The sequence below is a fragment of the Chionomys nivalis genome, chromosome 3, assembly GCF_950005125.1.
Source record: "Chionomys nivalis chromosome 3, mChiNiv1.1, whole genome shotgun sequence".
Classification (NCBI taxonomy): domain Eukaryota; kingdom Metazoa; phylum Chordata; class Mammalia; order Rodentia; family Cricetidae; genus Chionomys; species Chionomys nivalis.
In genome coordinates this window covers 99,569,911-99,579,649 of record NC_080088.1, presented here as the reverse complement: position 1 = coordinate 99,579,649, position 9,739 = coordinate 99,569,911, and positions in this window count along the sequence as shown.

The following is a 9,739-nucleotide window of genomic DNA, read 5'->3' as shown; positions in this document are numbered from 1 at the left end:
ATAATAGCCCAGGCGGCTGGAGAGATGGCTCAGAGGTAAAGAACACTGGCTACTCTTCCAGAGGTCCTGAGTTCAATTCCCAGTAACCATATGGTGGCTCACAACCATCTGTAATGAGATCTGCTGCCTTCTTCTGTACTGTAGGATACATGCAGGAAGAATCCTGTATACATAATAAATAAAAATCTTAAAAAATAAAAATAAAAAATCATAATAATAGCCCAGCAGTGGTGGCGCATGCCTTTAATCCCAGCACTCGGGAGGCAGAGGCAGGCGGATCTATGTGAGTTCAAGGCCAGCCTGCTCTACAAGAGCTAGTTCCAGGACAGGTTCCAAAGCTACAGAGAAACCTTGACGAAAACAAACAGAGGAGTAGGACTTCTCTAAGTGTCTTTGGGAGGGGTCAGGTCTGGGTAACAAAGTAACAGGATTGACAATAGTGTAGAACTCACCTAGAGTGCCACCTCCCAAGAGAGGGGTCGGGCAACCAGGAGTGACCGGGAAAGAATGAGGAAAGGAATGCCCAAGCAGTCTGCAGTACCATCTGGGTTGATTAGGGGTGGGTTGCTTAGGGGGGAGGGAACTGATGTTGGGGTGCAGCCGATTCTGGTAAAACTGAATAAGCAGCCCCCCAATCCAATAAACATGATGTAATCCTACCAGCTATTCACAGGTTACCCCGATCCCAGTCAGTAGTAATCAATCCCTGATAGCTTGCCAAGCTGGAGTTCAGGCTCAGATCGAATACTGGGATCTGATATAGAAAGAAGCAGGGTTCTAGGCAACTAGAGCTAAATGCAATCTGGCTTGGGGTGTCTTTTCTCCCAACATGGAGGGGGCAAGGCAAAGTGGCAGGCACAAACTGGGGCAGGCTCTTGGAGGCGTAAGAGTCAGTCTTCAATCTTTGAAGCTTCCAATGCCCTCACCCCCAGCTCCCTGTAGGAGCCACCCAAAGTCAGAGGCAATGAGCAACATCTGCAACCAGAGAGTTGGCTGTTCACAGAGTAGGGGTAGTTATGGGGGGATGGGGGTAGGAGAAAGGCATGGAAGGATCAAGTCTTCCGATTCCAGGAGTGGAGGGGTTAAGTAGTAAGAGAAAGAGAATGTGTGTCAGGGTGGACATAGTGGCACACACCTTTAACCTGTCCTTGGGAGGCAGAAGCAGGCAGCTCTCTGTGAGTTCCAGGCCGGCTGGGTCTCCCTAGTGAGCTCCAGATTCAAGGATACACGGTGAGATCCTGTTTCAAAAAGCAAAACAGAATGTCAGGTGGTCATAAGCACCTCTTATGACCAGCTATCCTCAGCTGGTTGCACAGTGTTGGGAGGAGTCTAGGAGAGCAAGCCTGGATTAACGTAGGTTAGTGTAGTTTTGGGAAACTATTATTAATTCACCACAATGGAGAAAAACTTCAAGATGGCATGGCCATAGCTGGCAGCAGTGACCCTGGTCTGTCTTCATTGCAAGAATTCTTGCCAGGGGGCTGGAGAGATGGCTCAGAGGTTAAGAGCATTGCCTGCTCTTCCAAAGGTCCTGAGTTCAATTCCCAGCAACCACATGGTGGCTCACAACCATCTGTAGGGGTCTGGTGCCCTCTTCTGGCCTGCAGCCATACACACAGACAGAATATTGTATACATAATAAATAAATAAATATTTAAAAAAAAAAAAAAAAAAAGAATTCTTGCCAGGCATAGTGATTCATTAGGAGGCAGAGGCCAAGCAGATCTCTGTAAATTCGAGGCCAGCCTGGTTTACATAGCGAGCTTCAAGCCTGCTGGACTACATAGTGAGACCCTGTCTCAAACAAAGCAAAACCAAAAGAACTGTGTCCCTAAGGCATAAACAGCATCTCCTCACTCTTCATAAGATCCCAGTGACAGGGCTGGAAAGTTGACTCAGTGGTTAAGAACAAGAACTTGTTGTTTCTTTCAAAGGACCCAGGTTCGATTCCCAGCACACACATGGGGGCTCACAACCTCCACACATGCATTTGGTGCATAGACATACATGCGCACAAAACACACATGCGCACAAAACAATAAAAGTAAATCTTAAAAAAAAATCCCGATGACCAACCAAATTATGATTCCACCAAAGGTGGCCTTGGGGGAACCAGGCAGTTTATTAGACTTACCTACAGAGCATGGGTGACCCCAAAGCAGCTGCACTGCGAAGTCTTCGTCCAGCATGGATGATGGCTTCCACATGGCACTGAGTTTCTGCTAATTCTCCTCAGTTTATATACTCTCCCACGTCCTTAGGCAACACCCCTAGGCTATATATGATTAGAGCATAGTTCTATGGAAGGAATGGCTGGAATCTCAGGTAAGGGTCCAGTGGCCCTCCCCACCCTCTCCTCCTAAAAGGCAATGCGAAGAGTCAGCAGGACCAGCCGTGATGGACAGGTGAGAACAGGAGTTTGCCTAACAAGCTGCATCTTCCGCTAGGCTGATCAACTGTTTGGAACCTTCCAGGTTTGTGACGAGGTGGGGCTGTTGCAGGCCAGAGCTTAATTAAAATTTACCTTTGGCTATCTTTAGCCCTCCTTTTTTTAGACATTCCTTCCCCTGCTCTAAGCCTGATCTAACATTCTTGTGACTATCAGGTGAGACGTTCTTTAAATGTATTAGCTTAGCAGGCAACTACCTTGCTCAACCCAAAAGCTAAGGGTGACTTCAGACAACATTAGGAGAAATTTCCCAGCTTTGCTGTAATCTGCCTCTCTGATGTTTCCACCAACTTAATTGAAAAAAAGTGTATTGCAGCTGGAGAGCTGGCTATGTAGTTAAGAGCACTCATCGTCAGGAGGCAGAGGCGGGAGGATCTCTGTGAGTTCAAGGCCAGCATGGTCTACAGAGTGAGTTCCAGGACAGCCAGGGCTACACGGAGAAATGCTGTCTCAGAAAACAAGACCAAGAACAACAGCAAAAAGAGCATTCACTGTTCTTGCAGAGGAACCAGGTTTGGTTCCCAGAATCCACATGGTGACTAACAACTGCCCTTAACTCCAGTCCCGGAGAAATCTGATGTCCTCTTCTGCTGTCTGTGGGCACCAGACACACACTTGGTGCACATGCATACATGTGGACATACACTCAAACACATAAAATAAAAAATAAATCCTTAATGAAAAAAGAAGTGTTTTGATTTATGGCTTTCTTTGCTCTGTTCCTATAGAAACTTAATGAAATTGATGGCTCACTGAAAGACAGAATTTTGAGTACTCTAAATCTGTGTGCTCAGGCCCTGGTCACTCATATTTGGCTTCAGAATGAACTACTTCTTTTCCCCTTTGAACTGAGCTGTGTCTTTGCATCCACATGGGCTGATCTGGTGGAGATAGAGGCCGCTTTGCTGGAAGGACCACGTTCTACAGCCGTGGTTCTCAACCTTCCTAATGCTGCGACCCTTTAATGCAGTTCCTCGTGTTGTGGGGACCTTCAACGATATAACTATTTCATTACTATTTCATAACTGTAAGTTTCTTACTGATATGAATTGTAACATAAATACTTTATGGGAACCCAAAGGGGTCATGACCCCCAGGTTGAGAACCGATGTTCTGCAATGTTCTCTTTCCAATACCTCAGATCACCTTGGTTTCACTGTCTGGTTTGGCCTTTCTTGGGTTACCTCCAGGACACAGAGAAACTTCACCTACAGCTCAGACTTCACTTGACTACATAGAAACTCTCTTGCAAGGTACGTATGACCACGAAGATGGGTTCTGTAGCTAAAAAGCCCAGGATTAGTGTGGTCTCTGAGCTAGCATAAAAGTTAGCAGGTTGTAAAGTACATGACAGCTCCCCTAAGGATGAATTCTATTAACTGAGAGCTAAACATAAAGTCTAGGGAGGGAGAGTCTGGGGTAGTCATTCTGGGGGAACCAGGCCTTTAATCCCAGCACTCAGGAGGCAAAGGTAGGAGGATCTTTGAGTTTGAGGCCAGCCTGGTCTATGTAGCAAATTCCAGGACCACTACAGTTGTTACACAGAGAAGCCCTGTCTCTAAACAAACAAGCATCTTTCTGAAGTATTTGGTTTGGTCTGGCTCTACAGATAGCAAAGGTCACTGGGTCATGAACAGCATCTACTTCCAGCTTTCTGGGTGGAAAGCAAGGGTTCTACATCCTTCAGTCCTGCACATTTAACATTCCTGGTTTCCCTAGTGCTTGTCTGTGTGTCCTCTATAGAACAGAATACAGAAGTGAGAACCCCTATTCAAGCTGCTGTGGTCTCAGGAACAAAGCCCTTCTTATGGTGCGTGTATCTGAATGGATGGCACTTGTGTGTGGGGAACCAAACTTGGGTCCTTTGCAAGTTAAGTACTCTTAAGCACTGAGCCATGTCTCCAGACTGAGCACCGGGCCTCCCCAGCCTCACCTCTGCCTTCCTAGCCTCGTGTAGGAAGCAGGCTGGCTCTTCAGAGCCTTGCTGCCCACACCTATTCTTTGTGTGACGTAAGCCACAGCCCTTTTCCCTCTGCACGCTCTAGTCTCCCTCTCTGAAAAATGGGGACATGGCAGCACCTCCCCCAATGGGAATCTGGGGCAACAAAGCAAGATAACCTTTTTTTTTCCCTAGAACTTTTCATATACTTGGTAAGAACTTGGTGAGCTGTAGGTAGCATCCCACCCCACCCCATCCCCATTGCTCCCTATATCTCTACCCCTCCACATCCCCACAACCTGAGTTTCACCTGCTGAAGTTGCAGTTACCTATAGCCAAACCACCATAGAAATAGAGACTTCTAGAAACCACAGGCGTGTAATCTCAGAGTTGAATAGGCAGAGATAGGAAAAGTGTAAGTTTGAGACCACCTTGAGATTCTCAGTCTCTCTCTCTCTCTCTCTCTCTCTCTCTCACACACACACACACACACACACGAAACAATTCATAAATGTAAATTGCTGTGCCATTTTAAGTAGCATGATGGACTCTTTCACAGTCCCCATCTCTCTGTCCATCTTACCTGGGATGTGAGTTATCTCTTTGCTGAGTGTTTCCATGGCATATATGCTACCTTCCTGTTAAGTCTAACTAATAGCCTTCTTTTCAGATTGATTGATATGCATAGCATCCTGTATACACAACCCTGTTAGCTATCTCACTTACCAAATGGATTGGTTATTACTAACTAGTTCTTACGTTTAAATTAACCCATTTCTAGTAATCTGTGTATTGCCACATGGCTCATGGCTTTAGCAGTTCTTTAGCATCTGGCTTCTTGGGCAGTTTGCTGGCTGACATCTCTCGACTCCGCCCTTCTTCATCTCAGTCCTCAGTTTGGTTGTCCCACCTAACCTTTTCCTGTCTTGCTATAGGCCAAACAGCTTTATTATTAACCAATGAGAGTAATAGATATTCACAGCGTGCAGAAGGATCATCCCAGAGCAAACATTTAACTGGGGTGGCTTACATTTTCAGAGGTTTAATGGTTCACCATCGTCATCACAGTGAAACATGGTGGCGTGCAGGCAGACATGGTGCTGGAGGAGTAACAGTCCTACATTTTTGCTCAAGGCAACAGGAAGTGATCAGCATCACAAGGTGTGGCTCGAGCATATACGAGCCCTCAAAACCCACCTCCGGGACTGGAGAGATGGCTCAGAGGTTAAGAGCATTGCCTGCTCTTCCAAAGGTCCTGAGTTCAATTCCCGGCAACCACATGGTGGCTCACAACCATCTGTAATGAGGTCTGGTGCCCTCTTCTGGCCTGCAGGCATACACACAGACAGAATATTGTATACATAATAAATAAATATTAATAAATAAATAAATAAAACCACCTCCACAGTGACACACTTCCAAATAGAGCCACTCCCTTTGGGGGATCATTTTCTTCCAAACCACCATGCTGGTATGATACCCTAGAGTCTTATTAGAAAGCAACAAAAGACAAAAGAGAATGTGTTAGTTAAAATACCAAACAACAACAACAACAAAAGTGAGCAAGGGTTTATCTTGGTTCACAGTTTAAGGGCATACAGCCATTCATGGTAGAAAAGTCACAGTTACAGGAGCCATGAGGCCTGGTCCCGTTGCTCGTGAGGTCAGGAAGCAAAAGAGCTGAATGCTGGTGCATGGCTCACTTCTCATTTAGTCCGGGACTTCAGCCCATGATGCCACTCACATTCAGTGTGAGTCTTCTTAGAAACTCCCTCATAGAGAAGCACGGCCTTCTCTCTGGGTGTTTCCAGATTCGTCAAGCTAGCATTCAAGATGGTGTCTACGTAGGAGATGAGGTCAGGAGGTCTCCAGGATGCAGTGATCTTTGCTCTCCCAGAGCCAGGGCTGCCAGGGACCAATTAGTACAGAGGAGCGGAAGTGAGGCTCCAGCCAGGCAGTGCTCCCTACACATTCCAGGAGCCCACACAGCTGGAACCAGGCAGCCTCAGGCCCTCTCTATGGAGCAACACCCACACAATTGAGTCATCACTCCCAGCCTTGACAGCTACATCCTCTCAGTCTGCCCAGGCAGGTTCCATGCTGACCCCACATGTGCTGCTCTTGCCTCCCCTTATATTGTCATGTAGCCCACAGCTCCCAGGACACTGCAGGGAGGGCAGGTCAAACACAGGGCTTCCAATAGTCCCCAGTGCCTTTCTCCTCTGCTAAGCCCAGAACACACACACACACACACACACACGAGCGCACACACGTGCACAACACACACACACACACCCCGAAGGAATGGGGAAAACCAGCAGCCTGGGAGCCTGGGCCACAGCAGGCCTGATTCTAGCACATTCCCAGATGGTCCTTTTTAAGCTGGGAACTTCCTGTTTTGTTTCCCAGCCAAACTTCTTTTTTCTTTGAAATTTGAATTAGGCCTGGTCTGCAAAGGGAGTTCCAGGACAGCCAAGACAGTTACACAGAGAAACCCTGTCTCAATAAAACAAAACAAAACAAAAAAATTTGTCAGAGTCACGATCTGTAGCCAAGGCTGGCCTGGAATTCTCTCTGTAACCCAGATCAGCTTGGAACTGGAAGCGGTCCTCCTGCCTCAGCCTCTCCAGTGCTGGAATTACAGGCATTAGCCACCATGTCTACCAATTCCAGTGTTTCTAAATCATAATTGCCTTTCCCATACAACAACAACAATGTTTCACTCTGTGAGGCCACTTTGAAAATGAGGGAAAATTGGAATATTTTTATGTGGACCAAAATTAAAACCAGGGCTGGAATGTTGGCTCAGCAGTTCGGAGCATCTGTTGCCCTTGCAGAGGATCTGAATTGGGTTCCCAGCACCCAGGTCCAGCAGCGCACAACTGCATGTAATTCCAGCTCAAGGGACTACAGCGCCCTCCTCTGTCCTCCATGGGTACCTGCACTCACATGACACACACACAAATAACTTTTTTCACAAATAATTTTTTTAAAAGTAGGGCATGGCCGGGCGGTGGTGGCGCATGCCTTTAATCCCAGCACTCGGGAGGCAGAGGCAGGCGGATCTCTGTGAGTTCGAGACCAGCCCGGTCTACAAGAGCTAGTTCCAGGACAGGCTCCAAAACCACAGAGAAACCCTGTCTCGAAAAACCAAAAAAAAAAAAAAAAAAAAGTAGGGCATGGTAGCAAACACATAATCCAAATATTTAGCAGACAGAAACTGAAAGATCGTGAGTTCAAAGTCAGTCTGAACTTTATTGAGATCCTGTCTCAAAAAAAAAATAAAAGAAAAGAAAAGAAAAACAGAAAAGGGGAGGGGGGAATAGGGTGTGGCAATGTACACATGTGACTCTAGTACTTGGGAGGTGAAGGCAGAAAGTTCAGGATCATCCTCAGCTACATAGTGAGTTCAGGGTCAACCTGGGCTACATAAGACCCTGTCTCAAAATAAATAAATAAATAAATAAATAAATAAAATAAGATAAAAATTGTACCTGAGGGTGATTAAGATGGCTCAGAGGGTAAAGGAACCTGCTGACCAGGAACCCACAAGCTGAGAAGAGACCAACTCCTGAACGCTACCCTCTGACCTCCACTTCAGTGCCAAGTCTCAAGTTCACAGACACACACACTAAATAAATAAACCATCCCTGATGAACTGCCAGCCTGGGCCTTCTGATCCTGTGTTTCCTCGCGTCTAAATAAAAGCTTTGGAAAAAGATCATCTCCTGCCTAAACATCCCTCCCCCTCGACCCCTCTAGCTACAAAATGTTCTGACTTGATTATACTATTTCAGAAAGATTAATAAAAGCCTTTGCTGTGCAGTTGCACCTGCGCACGCACATGCGCTTTCATGTGTAGTGGCTCATACTTGTTTTCTCAGCACTTGTGAATCTGAGGCAAGACGACTGCCTCAAACTATAGGAAAGCCTGGGCTCCACTGAGACCCTAAAGCTGAGATAAACCAGGACAGCCCGCATAGCGGTAGATGTCTTTGATCCCTGGAGCTGGGAGGCAGAGACGAGTGGGTCTGTGAGTAGGAGAGGCTGCACAGTAAAACTGTCTCAATAAAAAACAAAAACAAAAGGAAGGGCTTGGAGAGCTGGGTCAGCATTAAGAGCACTGGCTACACCTCCAGATGGCCAGAGTTTGGTTCCCGGCACACACGTGGTGGCTCACAACCATCTTTTAACTCCAGTTCGAGGGGATCCAGCGCCCTCTTCTGGCCTTAAGGGCACTGTGTGCATGCTGTGACAGACTCATGCAGGCAGAACACTCGCATTAAATACATCTTTGAAAAGATTAACAAGGGCTGTAACCGGAGCGAGGTGGGTAGCAAGCTTGTCTACCAAGCAGGAAGTCCTAGGTTCTATACCAGCACCCCAGAAGTGGGAGCAGAGGTGCATGCCTGTAATCCCACACCCAACAGAGATTGAGGCAGGAGGATATGAAGTGAGTTCCAGGCCAACTTGGACTACACGACACTTAGTCAAAAAATAAATAAAATAAATGTTTTTTAAAGATTAGAATGGGGCTGGAGAGATGGCTAAGTGGTTAAGATTGCTCTTCCAGATAGCCCGGGATTCAATTCCCAGCACCTACATGGCAGCTCACAACTGTAATTCCAGTTCTCCGGGACCTAAACACAAACACACATAAGAAAAAGAAAAAAAAAGGGGGGGGGGGAGAGAATAGAAAAACAAACTAAAGAAAAAGAAGCCGGGCGGTGGTATCGCATGCCTTTAATCCCAGCACTTGGAAGGCAGAGGCAGATGATCTCTGTGAGTTAGAGGCCAACCTGGTCTATAAGAGCTAGTTTCCAGGGACAGGCTCCAAAGTTATAGAGGAACCCTGTCTTGAAAAATCAAAAAAGAAAAAGAAAACAAGAAAGTTTTGTGTTCCTCTGGAAACAGACCTGTGAACAAAGCTTGGTGGTCTAATTCCAGGAAATGACCAAGAAATACAGAAAATGCCACAAAAATCTCCTGCCTCTGGTCTCCTTGACCGCAGAGGAAAAGTCCCTCGAAATCCCATACGGGAGGCGACAGCAACCAAAATATTAAACCACTTCTGGTCCCTACCAGCTGGCTGGCCTGGGTTTCTTCCCTTCTAAGCTTGGCCTAGAAACTCATATTTTATTCATGAAAATGGAGGCCCTGGGAGGCCTTGGCATAAACAGGATGTAAATATTTGCGGGCGGTTGAAGGAGCGGTGACATCTGAGCCGGGGCTGTCCAGAACTGGGATGCCTGGGACGATGCTTACTTGGGGACCCGCCCACCTCCACCTCCGCTACAGGTTGAGGTGGAGGACTGAGCGGGAGGTACTGGTACTGGTTGGTGTTTAACGTG